This window comes from Gracilinanus agilis, chromosome 2 (genome assembly GCF_016433145.1).
Source record: "Gracilinanus agilis isolate LMUSP501 chromosome 2, AgileGrace, whole genome shotgun sequence".
In the NCBI taxonomy this organism is placed as follows: domain Eukaryota; kingdom Metazoa; phylum Chordata; class Mammalia; order Didelphimorphia; family Didelphidae; genus Gracilinanus; species Gracilinanus agilis.
Window position 1 is genome coordinate 133245719 of NC_058131.1, and position 20387 is coordinate 133266105.

General features: G+C 34.1%; 1 protein-coding gene and 1 non-coding gene across 2 annotated transcripts in view; one reads left to right on the forward strand and one right to left on the reverse strand.

Annotated features, from left to right (window-relative positions):
* SPTLC3 (serine palmitoyltransferase long chain base subunit 3) overlaps positions 1-20387 on the forward strand; it is a 233573-nt gene that overhangs the window by 139694 nt on the left and 73492 nt on the right. The gene's annotated exons all lie outside the window — the stretch shown is intronic.
* LOC123238448 lies at positions 9580-9681 on the reverse strand. Its single transcript, XR_006505614.1, has one exon. It is a non-coding gene; the product is annotated as a U6 spliceosomal RNA (small nuclear RNA).

Here is a 20387-nt window from a genome sequence, read left to right on the forward strand (position 1 = left end):
CTTTCCTGGTAAAGAACACAACAGAGAAAAAAGCAATCTACTGGCTTTGCCAGTTCTCCTCATGATAGATAAGCAGTCTCTCCTCTTTTTCAACTGTACGCTTCTCTGATGACATCCTTGACTCCAGTTCTTTTTCAAAAATCCTCTCACAAGATGTTATAGCTTACTCACATCTAAGATGGTTTCAAGCAACTTCTTTTGAGTTAAAACACTCATTTAGTTCTTCAGAGATTGTAGTGTTCTTTGACTGGCTGTCAAACAATACTTGAAGAATAACAGTATTTTAAAAATTGAACTTTGCTTCTGGATCATGTTCCTTTTTGATCAGAACAGCTAGAAAAACTTGAGAACAATTGGACAGAAATGAGGTTTTTACCCAACCACTTGAACTGCTGCTGCCTTCCTCTCCCTACCTAGAATATACCAGTAGTATAGTCTGTTAAATTTTTAACAATTGGCTCTCTTTTAAGTTTAATCTGCATTATTAACATTTTCTCTAGTATTTAATTCTAAGCAATAAAAAAGAGACAAATAAAGCCCTGAATTGTAGTTATTTTCCTATTTCTCAAGTGTAGATGCTCACTCTGAAATTTTAAAATCTTGGATCCAACATATCTATCAATTGCAGCTTCTATAACGTGTCTACACATCAAGACCCTCGCCATGACTGGCTGCCCCAGGTCATGCTTCACATCCATTAAGCTGAGATATCTGGTCTCTGTATTGCTGCTATGAAAATACTCCCTAAATTTCTCCTTCTCTTTCTCCCACCTTCATTTTATATTCTTTGCACTGCAACAATAATGAAATTAATAACAGTATTGTTGCTTTAAAGCAGTGGTTCCCAAACTTTTTTGGCCTACAGCCCCCTTTCCAGAAAAAAAAATATTACTTAGCCCACTGGAAATTAATTTTTTTTATTTTAATAGCAATTAATAGGAAAGATAAATGCACCTGTGGCCATCACCACTCTCCCTGGATTGCTGCAGCACCCACCAGGGGGCGGTAGCACCCACTTTTGGAATCACTGCTTTAAAGGGATGTGACAAATGACTACTTGATGGCCCCTCTTCCTTCTGACTCCCCAGAAAAAATTTCTTTCCTGTCCACTACACTCCTGTGTGTGCTCCTTCTTCACATTCCACCCCCAACAAAATGTAAAGTCTTTAAAGGCCAGAATTTTTTCATTTTAATTTGTATCCCCTGTACATATAGCAATAAAAAATGATTACTTAGTCACTTACATCACATGCTTAAATAAACTCAAAATGGGTGAGACCAGAATAGGCAAATAAATAATAATTTTTTAAATTTTTGAAAAATTTTAATTAATTTAATTAATCTTTGAAAGATACTGGATTTCTTTCTCTTCCAAGGGGAGAGTCTTTAACCAATGAAGGGATAGTGGATATCACAAAAACAACATAAATAAAATTGGTTACATAAAAATAAAAGCACTTGCAAGAGAAAATTTGATGTAAGTAGCTTAAGAAGGGAAAATATCAATTGGGAAACAATCTTTGCATCAGATATGTCTAATAGGCTTCCAGTAGTCAATACATTTAGGAATTCCTACACCTAGACAAAACCAAGAGCCTTTCACTCATGACTGTGTGCTCCAAGGATATGAACAGTACTCAAAAAAGAGAATTTCCAACTACTAGCAATCGTGAAAGATTGTTGAAAATCAATAAGAAATGAGATTTCAGGGCTGTTTTGATTGACATGTCACATACAGACAAATAAAAGGTGAAACCAGTCAATGAGGGAAGAGCTTTTGAAAGATAAGAACACACAGCTGGTTGTCCTAATAACTACTTTAAAAAAATAATCATTATCAAGCTCTTTTATACTGAAATCCCACTGCCACGCCCATAATTTAAGGTAGTTGTACATATACCAAGATATTTATATTATTGAATGTTTGCAGTAAAAAAAAAGAAAAGAACAGGAAATAAAGTTCAAGTTAATCACTTGGGGACTGGCTAACTAATGGTGGCACATGAATATCACAATAGAACATTTTGATGCTATCAGAAGAATACAGAGAATTACAGGAAGACTCTGATGAATTGCTACCAAATGAAGTAGAATAAAGAAAAACATAGACACAATGACTACAAATATGGAAGTGCCACAAACCAAAGAAAAGAAACTGAACATTGTAATAATACCCAAGCATAACCTTAAAGTTGAAGATATTCACCTCTCGTCTTCTTTATAGAGGTGGGAATCTATGGCTATGAAATATTGGATTCCAGCAATACAGATATTACTGATTTATTAACTATTTTTTCTGAACTACTTTTCCCCTTTTTTATTGATATAAGGCAGGGAAGGAGAGGGAGAAAGAATATATTTAAAAGTGAAAGTGATGAAAAATCCATAGACAAAAATAAAATGAAGATTAAGGGGAAGAAAGTGACCCTTTTCTCAGGGAGGAGAGCTAGAAGGGAAAAAAAAAAAGAGAATCCCAGATAGCTTTGCTTTCAATAACAAGTTCATACCTATGTATTGTTTTCCAACCTAGATTATAAACTCAGCAAAGGGAAGGGGATCCCATTTCTTTTCACATCCTGCTAAGCACATACTAGGAATTCATCAATTTCTTTCTGACTATATAATAAAATGTCATTATCAATAATACACTGTTAGAGACACATAGCTTCCTCTACCTCTGCTTCACTGTTCTTACAAACTATACACCCTATCACCCATCAATTGAAGCAGTCAGCCATGAATTAACAAAAGAAATTTTTCAAAATCTAAACAATCTGTCTCTGTAAATTGGGAAGGAAATAGGAGTTGAGGACATAAGAAAACCCAGCCTTCTTTCCAGAGCCCACAGGTCAAAAACATCTCATATCTCTTTTAAGTTCTTTTGCTCACTAATATACTAACACCAAAATTTCCAAAATGTTAGTGTCTTATCTCTTTCATTTAAATAAAACATTATATAAATTAGAGAAAAATATTTCCTAACACTTGCTATCCCCTACAAAGCACCACTGATGAACCAAAGAGAAGCAGCTGGATAGTGATTCAGCAATAGAACATACTTTGTCTCCGACACATCACTCCAGTACTCTATTCCAGCATTAGCTGGATAAAGTCCAGCAAACTGGATGCCAAGAGAGATTCCTCTCACACGTGCAGAGTTGGCTAGTCATGAGGAAAACAGCTACCAAGAATCTCTCCTTGGCAAATTCCCAAGATTGCCTTGTGGCAGATGGCTCTTACTGAAAGGACCTCACTTGGTGTCACCTCAGTCCTTATTTCTGACCCTTGGAAAGAGTTGCAGAACTAACGCCTGGATTAAAACTAAACTAACACACACTCCTAAAAGGCCAGGCTAGTCTAGGCACAATGATCAAATAATCATCAAAGAATATTACCAAGGGGAGAAAAACATTTGCTGTGTCTACAAACCCACTGTTTCTCCTTCCCAAATGAAGGAATCCATCTTCTAAAAGAACGGGTTAATTATCCTAGCCAGGGATAGCCTATGTCACTTGTAATATGAAAGCCATAATTCTTAAATATTACAGTGTGTTATTACTTTGAACTATAGAGGAAACTAATTAATAGAAGTAGAGAAAATCATATTAAATTCTCATGAATCTCCAATAAGAAAATGTCCAGGGGGTAAAGAGACAATAAAGCCAAACACCTTCCAAACAGAATAGCCATGGGTAGTGTTATAATTGCTACTTTCCCCAAATGAATCTCAACCTAAGGCATAAAATTATCTCACAAAAGAATTTTTTACAGGAGCAGCTCTGAGATAAACATCATCACTCAATCTAGAAGTATTTCTGCATACCTGCTAAATCTCTTAAAGTCAGCTCCAGACAAGGGTCTGTGAGCTCACAAAGAGACAGTATGTGTGTCAGTAGGATGAAGTGCAACCATTTCAATGACCTTCAATTATGAAAATAAGTTGGCAGATTGACAGCATTAATGTTAAATTGCTCTCCTTCAAACTAGTATTTCAGGGCAACTAGATGGCATAGTAAATAGAGTAAATAGTCCAAAAGTCAAGCACACCAAATGACAAAAAAATAAAAATCCAGTAGTTTTTTTAAACAATTTCATATAAAATCCACTAATCTTGTTGTTTTAAGTTAGATTTATGTTCTTTGTTAAAAGGCATTTCAAATAATAATTTTAGGGTACATTACAAGAAGGTTTCTATCCATGTTCTATTCCATTGATGAAAGATTATATTGTTGTTCAGTTACTTTAATCATATTTGACTCTTTGCAACACCATTTTGGGTTTTCTTGACAAAGATACTTAGGTAGCTTGCCATTTCCTTCTTCAGCTCATTTTACAGATGAGGAAATTGATGCCCAATGTCACACAGCTGGTAAATGTCTTAGTCAGAATTTGAACTCAGATCTTCTTGCCTCAGGCCTGGCACTCTATCCACTGCAACACCACTGCACTATGAAGGTTTATAGCACTGTGGGAAAGTTTAAGAAACATTGCATCAAACTAGTACCTCTTAATTTAATGAGGAAGCATGGTAAAGTGGATGAAGTATTGTATTTGAAGTCAAAAAGACCAGATTCTTTCTCTGACCCTTCACTTCTCCAAGCCTCATTTTCATCATTTGGAAAATGTAAAAGTTGCTAATACTGCTCACATTTGCCTTTCTGAGTTGTTCCAAAAATAAAACGAGATAATGGTTGGAAAGAGCTTTCAAAACAGTCAGAGGCAATTCCCTAAAACCCAGTAACAGTTGAGTTGCCATTCTAAATAGAAAGATTGGAAGGTTTCCTTACTTAGAATTTTTCACACCAGTTTGTTCAGCCATTTCATGATTAATGGTCACCTCCTCAATTTCTAGTTCTTTGATACCACAAAAAGAGCTGCTATAAATATTTTTGTACACGTGGGTCATTTTTCCTTCTTTTGTGTTTGATCTTTCTAGAATACACCTAGTAGTGGTATTACTAAGCCAATGGGTAAGCACAGTTTGATCATTTTTTAGACCTACTTCCAAGTTTTCTTCAAAAATGGTTGAACCAGTTTTCAACTCCAACAAAAATACATTAGTGTCCCATCTCTTCCACATCCCCTCAGGTACTTGTCCTCTTTTTCTGTCATGTTAACCTATCTGATGTGTGCAATGATACCTTAGAGTTACTTAAATTTAATTTAATAGAGAAATACTTAATTTCTCTATTAATGTTTTGGAGCATTTTTTCATATAGCCTTGATGGCTTTGATTTCTTCTTTTGAAAACAACCTCTTCATATACTTTAACCATTTATCAACTGGGAAATGGTTCTTATCTTTATGACTCACTTCCTAAATATTTGAGAAAGTGAGACCTTTGTCAGAGAAACTTACTTGTAAGTTTTATTTTTTCCTACTTTCTTGCTTTCCTTCTAATTTGGCTACACTGGGGACTTTTTGTGTAAAAACTTTCTAAATAGATGTAATTGAAATTATCTACTTTACTATCATGGTCCTTTCTCTCATTTAGTTGGTCATGTCTTTATGTCTAAATCATGTAGCCAATTTGACCTTATCTTGGAATATATTACATGAGACTTATGTACGCCTACTTTCTGCCAAAGTATTTACAATTGTCCCAGCAATTTCTGTCAAATGTTGAGTTCTTGCCACAAAAGTTTAGGCCTTTGGACATATCAAACATTAGATTATTGTAGTCACATACTACTAAAGTGTTGTGTATCTAATTTATTCCACAGATCCTCTACTCTATGTCTTGCTAAGATAGTTTTGATAATAACTGCTTTGTAAGACACTTTGAAATTTGGTACTGCTAGGCTATCTTTCTTAATATTTTTGGTCAATTCCTTTAATATTCATGACTTTTTGTTCTTCCACATAAATTTTGCTATTATTTTTTCTAGCTCTATAAAATATTTCTTTAGTAGGTTAATTGGTATGGTACTGAATAAGTAAATTAAGTAAAATTGTCATTTTTATTATACTTGCGTGGCCCAGTGATGAGCAATTCATATTCCTCCAATGGTTTAGACATGCCTTCATTTGTGTAAGAAGTGTTTCATAATTATGTTCATATAGTTCCTGGGATTTTTTTGGCATATAGTCTACAAAATATTTTTATACAATTTGTTGTTATTTCAAATGAAATTTCTCTATCTATTCCTGCTGAATTTTGCTAGTAATATACATAAATCCTAATGACTTATATGGATTTATTTTATATTCTGCAACTTGGCGAAAGTTGTCATTTCAACATTTTTAAAAATTGATCCCCCAGGGCTCTTGAAGTATATCATCAGCAAGGGATGAGGGTGTTTTTTTCTCATTCCTGTTTTTATGCCTCTAATTTCTTTTTCTTGACTTATTGCTATAGTTAGCATTTTTAATACAATATTGAATAATAATAGTAATGATGGACATCCTTGCTTCACCCCTGATCTTACTGGGAAGGCTTCTAGTTTATCCCATTACAGATGTGTGTTCTTAGTTTTTGAAAGAAACTATTTGTCATTTTAAGAAAAATTTTTTCCTATGCTTTCAAGTATTTTTAATTTTTTCCAGATTATATGTCAATATAACTTTGACTAATCATTTTCTGACATTTTGCAATCCACATTCTCTCCTTCCCCAAGAAGATAGGTAATATGATATGGGTTTTATATGTGTTATCATACAATTCATATTTCTCTGTTCATCATGTGAAATAAGACACATATCACTTGTATTAGAGAAAAATTGAAGGAAGAAATAAAGTGAAGAATGATATGCTTCAATCTGCATTAGTAATACATTATTTCCTTCTATTGTGGTGGATAGCTATTTTTGTCGTGAATCCCTTTGAGTTGTCCTGAATCTTTGCATTGCTGATAATAGTTGTCATTCACAGTTGATCATTGTACATTATTGTACATTGTACACATTATATATTGTACATTGTTACTGTATTATAATATTCTCCTAGTTTTGCTTACTTCACTTTGCATAACTTCATATCTTTCCATATTTTTTGTGATCATCTTGTTTATCATTTCTCACGGCACAAAAGCATTCCATTATAATCATGTACCGCAACTCATTGTCATTCCCCAATTGATGGACATCCCTTCCATTTTTAGTTCTTTGCCACAACAAAAAGAAGAGCTATAAATATTTTTATGCAAATAGATTCTTCCCTATCTTTGATCTCCTTGGGCTACAGACCTAATAATCTTATTTCTGGGTCAAAGAGTTTTGTGCTATTTTGGGCGTGATTCCAAATAGCTCTCCAGAATGACTATATCAGTTCATACTTCCACCAACAGTGCATTTGTGCCCCAATTTATCCACATCCCATCCAACATCTATTATTTTTCTTTTGTGTCATGTTAGCCAGTCTGATAGGTGTCAGGTGTACTTCTAACTAATATTTATATTATATAATTATATTACATATAATATAAAAATATTCATTTATTTATAAAATATACATTTATTTATATATTATAAGTTTTAATAATTTCTAATTTTACTAATGTTTTTATAAGAGAAAGGTGTATTTTGTCAAAAGCTGTTTTGAATCTGTTTTATAATTATAAGATTTTGGTTATGTTTTAGTAATATATTCNGAGTTTTGTGCTATTTTGGGCGTGATTCCAAATAGCTCTCCAGAATGACTATATCAGTTCATACTTCCACCAACAGTGCATTTGTGCCCCAATTTATCCACATCCCATCCAACATCTATTATTTTTCTTTTGTGTCATGTTAGCCAGTCTGATAGGTGTGAGGTGTACTTCTAACTAATATTTATATTATATAATTATATTACATATAATATAAAAATATTCATTTATTTATAAAATATACATTTATTTATATATTATAAGTTTTAATAATTTCTAATTTTACTAATGTTTTTATAAGAGAAAGGTGTATTTTGTCAAAAGCTGTTTTGAATCTGTTTTATAATTATAAGATTTTGGTTATGTTTTAGTAATATATTCAATTATGCAAATAGTTTTCCTAATATGAACCTGTATTTCTTAAAACTGCCATCCTAGTATAAACCCCATCTGGCCATAGTATATGATCTTTGGAATATATTGCTTTAGCCTCCTTAATAGTATTTTATTTAAATTTTTTACAGTAGCATTCATTAAGGACATTGGTTTATTGTTTTTTTTTTCTGTTTTTGCAATTCCTGAATTAGGTATCAGAATCATATTTGTATCATAAAAGGAATTGATAATATTACTTCTTGGTCTATTTTTCCAATAGTTTTTCTAATACTGAAGTTAGTAGAATTCATTTGTAAATCATCTGTACCTAAGGGGTTTTCCTTAAGGAGCTCATTCATGGGTTGTTCAATTTCTTTTTGTAATATAAGATTATTTAACTTTTCTGTTTCTTATTCTATTAATCTAGACAATTTACATTATTTTATGTAGTCATCCTTTTTAGTTAGATTGTCAGTTTTGTTGGCATCAAATCAGACAAAATAGATCCTAATAACTGCTTTAAATTCATCTACATTGGTAATGAATTCATATTCTCACTTTTGATACTAATAATTTGGTTTTCTTTTTTTGTTTATCTATTTTATTGGAATTTTCACATAATTAGCTCCTAGGTTTTTATTTTTTAATTCATTGGTTTGTTATTGTTTTTAATTCAATTTTAATGTCTCCTTAACTTTTCAGGATTTATATTCTGCTGTTTAACTGAAGGGTTTTAATTTATTGTTTTTCTAGTTTTTTTTAACTGCATGCTTAATTCATTGATTTGATCTTTCTCTTTTTTATTGATGTGTTTAGAGTTATCAGTTTTCCCCTAAGTACTGCTTTGGATGCATCCCACAAATTTTGGTCCATTGTCTAATTGTAATTCTCTTTAATGAAATTGTTTTGAGGCTGAGGCAGTAAATCTCAGGCAGTACAGTGGATAGAGTGCCAGGTCTGGAATTGGAAGGGCCTAGATTTAAAACTGGTCTCACACACTTCCTAGCTATGTGACCCTGGGCAAGATGCTTAATTCCAGTTGCCTAGCCCTTAACACACTTCTGTCTTAGAATTGATGCTGATGGAAGGGTGTGTGTATTTGTGGGTTTTTTTAATGAAATTATTTCTATGACTTTTTAAAAATCCATTCATTCTTTCAGATTAGATTTTCCAATTAATTTTTAATCTGTGTTTCCAAGGCCCTCTATTGAATGTAATTTTTATTGCATTATGGTATTTTAAATGGTGTGTTTAATATTTCTGCTTTTCTATACTTTTATGAGATTTTTATGCCCTAATACAAGATCAATTTTTTCTGAAGGTGCCATGTATAGTTTTCAAAAATACATATACTTCTCCATTTCAATTAAATTTTCTTCAGAAGTCTATCATATCACAGACACTTCCTGGCTGTGTGATGCTGGGTGAGTCACTAAATATCAATTGCCTAACCCTTACTGCTCTGCCTTAGTATCTATTCTAAGATAGAATGTAAAGATTTTTTTAAAGGGCAATCGTATCTAACTTTGCTAAAATCTATTCATCTTCTTCTTTATTTTATTGTCAGATTTAACTCGCTCTGAGAGGGAAAAGTTGAAGTTCCTCACTAATATAGTTAGGGTTTTTTTAATGCTTCATGAATTTATATGTAATCCTTGCACAAGAGCACGCTAATTTCCTCTGTGTCATTCCACTTTTAGTATTTGTGCTTCCAAAGCAAGCATACTCATATAGTTTTACTATTTCTTCTGTAACTAATTTAACTTTTCCTTTAAGAATCTGGAACTATGACATTTGGTGGAAATATTTAGTAATGATATTACTACTTTGTCTATGGTATCTTTCAGCAAAATGTAGTTTCTCTGATTATCTCATTTAATTAGGTCTGTTTTTGCTTTTGCTTTATCTGAGATGATAATTGCTGCTCCTGCCTTTTTTTTTTAATTTCAATTAAAGGAAAAATAGATTCCCCTCCAGCCTTTAATTTTAACTCTCTGTGTATTTTTCTCTTTCAAGTATGTTTCCTGTAGACAATGTATTTTAGGATTCTGGTTTCTAATCTATTCTGCTATCTGCTTCTATTTTATAGTTGTTTATCTATTCATAGTAATAGTTATGATTATGCGTATTTCCCTCTATCCTATTTTTTTCTGTTTATCCTTCTCTCTCTTTTTACTCTATCCCTCCTCAAAAGTTTGCTCTGTTTCTGACCATTTCTTTCCTTGATCCACCTTTCTTTCTTTCACCACTCCTTTTCTCTCTCTTTTTGTTTTTAAACCTTTACCTTCCATCTTAGAATCAATGCTGTATATTGGTTCAAATGCTGCAGTGTAGTAAGGACTAGGCAATGGTGTGGTCACTGTTCTTTTGGTCTCCACTGTGCAGTCTTTACCCAGGAATGGCCCCTGTTCCCCTGGACAAAAAATACCAGCACTTCTCTCTGAACTGCAACTACAACCAGATCCCCTTGTTCCCTACTGACCATTCCTGTATCCCGAAACTCTATATAGGAAATGAAATTGCCAAAAAGTACCCAGGCTGCACCCACTGCTAGCTCAGTGTACCCAATAAATTTTTCTAAATAATTGCCCAATCCCCTTACCATCTCTGGGCTGAGAGTTCTCAAAGATCTGACCCTGATGTTGCAACTGCCTCAAAGGCTCACTGATGGCATTTCTGTGACAGGCACTACAGGCCAGTGTCACATATATTTCCTTCCAACTTCCTGCATTGTCTTTGGCTAGGAAAATGTCTCATGCTTATCTTTTGTTTGCTATTCTACTCTGGAATTCAATTTGACACATTATATTAAAGTTGTTTGAGTCTTTGCTCTGCCATTTCAGTCTTGCCTCTCAGGACATTCTATTAACTCTGTTCAATTCTGTTTTGAAATGGATGAAGTTCCATGGTTGTTTCTTTATTATAGTGGTCTCTGAACCTTTCCTGAGATGATCAAAAACTAACAAAATAATGAGTTTCTTTGGTGAATTATCTTAGGTCAAATCCATTGACATGAGGCCCACCTGAGAATCTAAACTAACTCTTACATAGAAAAAGAATTGCTATAGTTTTCTTCAGAGAATAAAGAGTTAATTTTATGATATGGTAACTCCTTAACTGGAGCTTTTCTCTTTCCTGAGTACATGAATAAATTAATGCCATTCTTAACATAATGAAATGTGTTGACTATTCCTCCATACACACCCATTTATAAGAACAAGTATTTCTTGCTCATCTTGTTTGCCCTCTTTGGAAAACCATGCCATCATACACTTTTTGTCTGATATATGTTACTGACATCTACTGGACAGAATCAGCCTTTCCAAGGGAATCAATGAAGAGAAGATTTTTCTTATTTCTAGTGAGCTTTTTTTAATTCCTTCATCTTTTAGGGATTCTACTTTAAGAGATAAACACCTTAAATTAAATTAATTCACATTTCTTACATGAATAGCCTGAGTTCAAGTTTTTAAACTAGCTACTACATAAGGGTTATTTTGCTAGTGACCTCAGGACCTGGCAACCATAAACTTGACTTAGGTATAAAATGGACAATTGGGCATTTGTCTTTGTTTTAGTCTTTACATAATATTCTACAGGGTAAAGAATGGGAACATGTTTAGGAAGGTAGTGGTAGAAGGAAATGAAGAGAAGGAGGAGATTTTAAGAAGTATTTAAGAAGGGATGTAGTTGGCAATAGGCAATTTCCTAGGTTGTATATCATTGTCTTCATGGTATGGTATTATACTCACAGTCACAGAACCTGAGTTCTAAGGGATCACAGACACCAACTAACACAATCATACCTGAACCAGAACTGCCTTTATAATACCCAGACAAGTACTGAGTAATCTAGCCTTTATATAAAGACTTCCAGAGAGAGAGAAACCACTACCTTACATGGTAGAATATTCCACTTTTGAATAGCTCTAATTATTAAGAAATTTTTGCCTTATAGTCAGTCTAAATCTTTTTGTAACTCCCATTATTTCTCCTAGTTTTTCTCTGAGGCCAAGTTTAATCTCACTCTCACATGATAGTTTTAAACACTTGAAGACAACTATCATATTTCTCGCTAAGTCTTCTTCAACCTAAATATCTCTGGTTCCTTTAACTGACCATTAAGAAGCATAATCTCAAAGACTCTTAAAATTATGTTAATATATTCCTTAGAAGTGGCACCTAAAACCAATGTGATTCTAACATCCTGAAAAAAAAAACCCTACTATGATCCTTAGAAGGGATCTTTACAAGGAGAGTTAAATAAATCATCAGCAGGATCAAAATGCAGGAGAATACCAAAAATGACTGAATGGAGAAAAAAATTAACCAGAATAATTCTTTCTTGAAATGCTCAAATTTCTTAAGATGAGGGCAAACTATAAATGACTTAGAACAGTGTTAGAAGTATTGGCACACCCAGCCAGCACTGGGGGAGCTGCTCCATTCCCCCTCTTTTTAGCACTGGAGGACATTTTTTACATGCCCTGTCCCTTTGTCCAGACAACCAAAGTAAGCACTTCCTCCCTCTGCTCTCTGGGGTACAGACAGCTTGAAGTTGCAGTTTGAGTAGGCAAACTTGAAAACCTTTGCCAACACTCACTTAAAGGATTTCATCTTGCATGTTTCTTCCTTTAAAAAATTGTCAGTTTTCTTTAAATCTAAACATATTTTAAATTTTCTAGAGAAGACTGATATTTAAAGTAGTATAAGAATAAAATATTTATAGATGGAAAGGACCCCTTACGTCAAATTCTAACTCCCCTCATTTTATTATTGAGGAAACTAAGGCCAAGAAAAGTTACGAAGTACTCTTATTCCAAATCCAGTACTCTTTCCAACATACAATCACTGCTTCACTATTGTCAATTCTTTGGCAAAGGGAAAAATAACAAGTCTTCTATTGTGTAATTCTGACTTTCATCTACTAATTTTGCTTAAAGTAGAAGTACAAACAAATAGAAATCTGTTGACTACAACCGAAAGTTATTGAGTGGGGAAAAAGAAGAAAGAGTGTTTATGAAAACACATTGACTGTGTGATCCAAGAAAGAAATGGAAGACGTAGGAAGACCTGCCACTAAACTATTTGACTTAGGTAAATCATTTAACCTCCCTGGACCTCATTTCCCTCATCTGTATAATAAAGGGGAGCTAGGCCACTAGATAGTTACTAAGGTGTCTTCCAGCTCAAATCTATAATCTATGATTCTATGACATAGTTCTTCATTTCCCACCAGCTACATTACTTTTGGAGGTTTTGGACTTTGGAACTCTCCATCATGCCCTCATACTAGGTAACTTCCCTCCTCCATACCCCTTACCCTCTGCCAGTCACAGGGAAGACCAACCAGCCTGCAACTTATATACCCTGAGATGAGACACAATGTGCCAGGAGATCAAACCACCACCTTGAATACCAACTTCCCTTAAACTCTGAGGGAGACATAAGAATCCTAGATCCAGTTGTCTTAGAATAACTTACAAATGCTTATAGCCCAGTACCCTCAGCCATCATCTTGAGAAATAATTCCTGGGAAAACACAGCTTGGCTATTGCTCCTGAAGGGTCAACATAACAGCTACTGGAGACTCAGAAAAAGGAATTTCACTGCTGTCAAAGTACTAGCCACTGTTGAATGGTCCAATGTTAGAAACTGATACAACTTTATCAATGGAAATGATATTAAAGAAGAGGCACTACCATCTGCTTTGTCTCTGTACCCTAAGGATCATGGAACCTTTTGGTGTGACTTACAGTTGAAGCCTTCTATTTGTGTTTTCTCCTTCATTAAAATATAAGCTCTTTGAGAGCAAGGAGTTTCTTATTTCCTTGTTTCCTTGGAACTTCACCCAATATTTTGCAAGTTTAAGTAAGAGTTTAATAAATGCTTTGTTTATTCAATCATTAATCTAGTTCAAACTATACCTCAAAAAGAATCTCTTTGAGGGGGCAGCTGGGTAGCTCAGTGGATTGAGAGCCAGGCCTAGAGATGGGAGGTCCTAGGTTCAAATCTGGCCTCAGACACTTCCAAGCTGTGTGACCCTGGGCAAGTCACTTGACCCCCATTGCCTACCCTTACCACTCTTCCACCTATAAGTCAATACACAGGAGTTAAGGGTTTAAAATTAAAAAAAAAAAAATTTAAAAAGAATCTCTTTGAGTAGTTTTTTTTTTTGCATTCTGCTTGAAGATATTCAGTGAAGCAACCCTCCACTTGTAGATAGATCAAATTGTTTGAAAGTTTTTCCTTATATCAAGACTGTCTACCCTCTCTGTAATTTCCACTCATTATTCCTAGTTCTGACCTCTGGGGCCAACCTACAAGACAACCTTCCATATAATTTTAAAAAAGTTATATTCTCCCTAAGTTTCAACCAGACTAAACTTTTGCAGTGCCTTTGATCATCTATCAGATCATGACCTGGAGGCTCTTCACTATTCTATATGCCATCCCTTAGTACACTTTACTTTACCAATATCCTCACTAAAATGTGGTATGCAAGATAACATAGAATGAAAAGTAATGATAGCACTGTGGCTAGCAGTAATGACCTACACTCTATCTGGGCAAGTCATGATCTGTCTTGAACATCAGTTTCCTTGTCTTTAGGTAAGGATGATATCTGACCTGCCATGATCAGAGGATCATTCTGAGAATCAAATGATATAAAAGGGTTTTTTGTAACCCTAAAGAATTATATAAATGCAAGCTATTATTATTGTTATTATTAATGAGTCTCCTAAAGGTAAAAAACAAACAAACAAACAAAAAGAGGCATGTACTCTTCTACCAGGAACCCTCACCACTTCACCCAAAGAACTTTCTTTTCCACTGATAGAGGTTAAAAGGCTTTATATATTTTCCCTTTCTTCTTGTCTTTTTTTTCACCTAGAATTTCAGAGGCACTGAACAAAGAGCTGAAAATTCACCTACAATTTGGAGGAAATTCAAACACAAACTGGATTGGGCATTTTATCACAGGAATTAGGGCAGAGTGAGAAGATTTAGAATAAAAGGCACATGAGTCAGGAAGAAGGAAAACTATAGGCCAAAGAGAGGTTGAGGGGCTAGGGCCCTGACCACAGCGGTGAAGAAAAAGAAAATTAATTAATAATAACTCTTCTCATTCTATCCATTGCCAGCCCTTGCTGAGGTTTTCTAGTCTCTGCTGCAGGCATAGTAAAGAAGGGCTCAGAAGATAGTGTCAAATGCAGTTATCAGTAATTATGTGATACAGCATCGTCACTGCCCAAAGCTTTCAGCTTCTGCTGTGCCTTAACTCCCTCAGAAGTTCACAACATGGGCCACCAAAGAAGTCCCTCCCTAGGGAAACACAACATAGAAAAATACAGAAACAGCTAAGGTATGTACAAAGAAAGTCACACAGATAACTAACCTTCTCAGAGCAGTGAAACACAGAGGTCTAATCTGATTTTCTGTCTCTAGTGCCTCACATGGCAATCAGATATTCAGTATCAGAGGGTGTTTAACATACTAGCCCACATTCATAGGCCATTCTGCCTTATGGCAACAGGCAGTGAGAGGTAGCTGCCCTTAAATTAATTGCTAGCAGCTGATGCTGTTTTTTCCTCAGCTGATCAAATGCCCAATCTCTGTGACTTGTAGTTATATAATGTCCTCCCCAGACACATCCTAGACTCTATCAGGACTGGTGTACAAAGAGGAATAGTCAGTCCAAGAAAGCAGTAGACTAAAGAAGATGAGGAGAAAGGAAAATAATAACTCCAAATTATGGGAAGGAAAGGAAAAGATATTGAGTAACAGAGAAAGCAAGTAAATAAGTACTCTTCGATAAGTAACTCTCAGTTTTTATGCACTATCATTCATCTTCTCCTAAAAGAAATCTCTCTCTTTTTTTAAATAAGGCTACCAGAGCATGCCAAGAAATATTACTAGCATATTAAAGACATGATCCCTACACTGAGGAACTAATATGTTTGGAGTAAAGACTTCCTTTCCTTTTTATTCGCAGGCTGCTTTTCTTTAGTAGCATGTGTGCCATACATAGACATATGCACTATTAAGATGTAACCATAAAATATGGGTAGCAGAAGTCCTTTACTTGGGTGGTCTTTTGCCCCAAGATAGATGCATTTGCATGGTGTTTTGGCCCAGGAAAAAAAGAGTCTTCAGAGAGAAGGCATAAGCTCAAAGCATCTACTAGAATTTTCCCTGTACAAACAATGTTTTATGTTCATTAAATAAGAATATCCATGTTGCAAAACAATCTTAAATCAAATTTGAAAAAAGTATTCCACAGTGAATTACATCAATCTCTTTTATGGTAGCTAGTACCAGGCTTCACATTTACTTCTCCTGCACTCCTAAGTCAGTAAGAAAAGATGCTATTGAACGTATTGTCCATTGTAGATTCCGGAAGGGCTGAATAAGATTTAAAGTCTTCTTCTGAATTCACTGAAAAACTCTGTCTATTTTGTTTATTATCTTTCTTTAGCACTGTATTATTTCATTTATTTATTTGTTTGTTTATTTATTCATTCATTGTACTGAAGAGACCGTAGAGTAGTGAAAAAATGCTAGAAAGAAGCTGTGAGCTCCAACCTTTGCTTTGATAACTCTTAGTGCTGTGGTTTTAGATAAACGACTCTCAGAGCAATGTCTGATTTTCTCCTCCATAATATAGGGATACTCCTATTTATATTACTTACTTCACAGAGGAGCATTTTATAAACTTTGAAGTACTATGAAAAGACATATGAATGGCTATTATTAGAAAATATTAAGACCCTTGAATTCATGTTTACTTTTTCTAGACCCAGAGCATACATCTTATGAAAAGCTAAACAATTTGTGCTTCCTATATGTGATACAGTTATTCAGGCTACAAAGTCAGACTCGAATATCTGAAAACCACTCAGCTGAAGAGAATTTAGTAGTAGCCTACAACATTTTTAGAGTGACAACATCCTTATTTGGATATTTTTACAGAAATGTATACGACAATTTAAGAAACCTAAGTACAAGTGTACATAGCAAAGGAATCAGGTAACAAATATATTTTAAAGCCCCATGTCTACAAGAGTTTGAAAATCCCAGGTGTGAGAGAATAAATGAGCATGAAGGAGAAGTTAATATCTAAGTTGATAGTGAGAGCATAGTAGGAGTGAGGAAGGAGAATTCTACTTATTCTGTCTCCTGGAACATTATTTCCCAAAGCTAGGCACCTTTCCAGGGACCAGCCATAAATAAGGAAAGAGAAAGACTAAATTTGGCATTTTCCCCTGAAAAGAAAGACATTGTTTAATTTCATCTTAAGAAGCCATAAATGTACTCCTTACCTCGGCTGATATTAGATTCAATAAATATCCATTTCAGGAGGTGGTCCTCAGCCTTGATCATAATGAATATTGGCTTCAGGTTTCTGTTTTACTCTTGTTGGGTGTCTCCTTTTACAGCCATTTAAAACATGACCTGGGGTATCTTGCAGAAGATTATGTCCACATGCTTCTTCCTTCTAGCACTTTAAATACCTCTCCTTTACCTCAACACCAAAACAGTGATGCTAATGGTCTTGCTATGTTGCTAATGGAATAGAATTTCTGCCTTTTAGAATATGATGAAGGTCTTGAATCAAAAAATATTGGAATTTTAAATTCTGCAAACAGAGAAGACTCAGAAGATGCAAAGAAGCATAGAAGTATCTGTGAAATATTTATTGTGTTCTTGATGATTTTCTTTTCTTTTACTCTTGTAACAACAACCCAAAAAAACCACTAGAGGGAACAGACAAATGGATCCCACATTTCCTAGAGTCTCTCTTTCTAAAAAAATTCCTATGTTTCATAGTTAAGCCAATTAATTTAATCATGTTCACTTAAAATGTTTTTGGCTTTAGAGTAGATCAATAATAATTTGCCATCATTTTACAGTCCTTGTTAATACAAACTCATAAAATTTTAGAGAGGAAGCTTTTTAACACAGAGATCCAAGAAATCTGAGCTGTGGAATGTAGTAAGGTAGTAATAGTTCCCAAAGACTGTATTAACGTCCCTTCTATATTACCAATGAAATATAAAATGTGTTAGAATAAGGGCTGGTGTCGAAAAGTCTTGCTTTGTAGAGGTAGCTGGCAGGTTGAAAAGAAGGGGAGATAAAATGAGCTAAATAGAACCTCTTATGACATAGCAGTATGCCTATGAATCTAGTAATCCCAGGTAAATTTCCCTGTGTCTCTGCTGTGTTCCCCTGTTAACAATCAATCAATAAATATTTATTAAGCATCTACTATGTGTCAGGTGCAATGTTAAATACTAGAGATACGAGCAAAAAAGAAAGAATACCTACTCACAAGGTGCTTGCATTCTTAAATATAAAACAAATCCATAAGTATATAAAAAGTAAATTTAAATAAAAAATAAAGTTAAAAACAGTAAATAGAAAAATAATAAATAGAAAGAATTAGAAAGTAGTTGAATATATGGTAGTTTTAGAGAGAAGACACCAGCAGTTGGAGGGATCAGAAAGTTTCTATATGGAAGGTAATGCCTGGGATTTGTCTTGAAGGAAGAAATGGATTCTATGAGACAGAGTTGAGGATAAAGAATAGACTATGAGAGGGGGAATAACATTTAATGAATCTAGAATGATGGTTTGGGACCAGATTGTAAAGGCCTTAAAAGCTAAACAAAGAAGCTTATCTTTTATCTGAGGGGTGATAAGGAAGCACTAGAGTTTAACTATGATTACATGAAGTTGAAAGGCTTTTGCATGAACAAAATAATACAAGTGGAATAAGATAAATATCTGATTGTGGGGGGAAATCTTTGCAACAATATCTTTGGGAATGATCTAACATTAAAAATATATAGAAAATGATGGGAAAAAGTTATCAACCACCACAGAAGAAAGCAAAAGAGTCTGAATGCAGACTGAAGCATAACATTCTTCACTTTATTTCTTCTGAGTTTTTCTCTATTGTAAGCAATATGTATCTTGTTTCAAAACATGATAAACATGGAAATATGTATTGCATGATAACATATGCACAACTTTTATACCATATTACCTGCCTTCTTGAGAATGAGAAAGGGTAGAACAAAAGGAGAGAACATAGATTGGAAAATATCAGAAAAAAATTATAAAATTATATCATCATGAAGTCTGGAAAAATCAATGTTACTATTTTGGGGAGTAAGGGAGAAGGATATAGGGAATGAAAAAATAGATAAAAGACCAAGAGCTATTCCTAAATGGATAAGTGGGTTAAAGAATATGAACAAACAGCTCTCAAAAGAATTGTGAATTATTAACAACCATGTGAAAAAATTTTCCAAATCATTACCAAGAAGAGCAAAACAAAACAAAACAAAACAAAAAAAGAAAACTTTAAAATCCTCACACTTTAAATTTGTCAGATAGCAACTTAGTCCAAAGGCACTTATTATGCATTTACTATTATGCCAGGAATTGTGCTAAATGCTGGAGATAAAAAAAAATGTAGATAAAACATGGTCTCTCTATCCTCAAAGAGCTATCATTCTAGTGGTGGAAAAGACATGCATACAATTACAACCTAGAAAATATATACAGTGTATATGGAGTAATTTCAAAGGAAAGGTACAGTGAAAGGCTCCAGGTGGAGGAAAAGGAATAAAAGTATGGAATAGTGAAGTCTCTTGCCAAAGATGGTATCTAATTTGAAGGTTGAAAGAATTCAGGGAAACCGGGATGGAATATAGCAAGGAGAAGGGGACAGGTGCCATGCTAAGTTTTATGAATTATATCTCAGTTATACTTCATAACCTTGGGAGATAGGTGTTATTATTTATGCCCATATTATAGCTGAGGAAGCTGAGGCAATCAGAAGTTTGGTGACTTGTCTGGGATGCAAAGAAAGAAAGTATTTCAAGCCTTACTAACTCAAAACCCAATGCTCTATCTATTACATCACCTAGATGAAATATAGTTAAAAATAATATAAATTCCAGGCATTAGAGAAAGTCAGTGAAAAGGTATAGTTGGAAGCCGGACTATTGTATACAAGGAACAGTAAGTAAAATGGTGTACCTGGATAGTAGATTATGTGAAAGAGGGTAAATATAAGAAGACTGAAAAGGAAGGTTGTAAAGGGCTTTATATATTATACTAAAAGGAAGAATAATTGAAATTGGTAAATACTCAGATATTAACTTTAGGAAAATCATTTCTTAGAGAGGAGAATAATTTGAAGAAAGGAAACCAACCAAAAGGATATAATAATTTAGGCATAAGTATGAGTGCAACTACTCTGGTTCAACATTATATAAGTGGAGAAAGGGAACCTATTCCCTTTTTATTTATTTATTTTTTATGCCTGTTGTGTTATTTCCTATTTATGTTATTCCTGTTTGTGTTATATATTCCTATTTATGTTATTCCTGTATGAAAGCTGTTGTAAAGTTA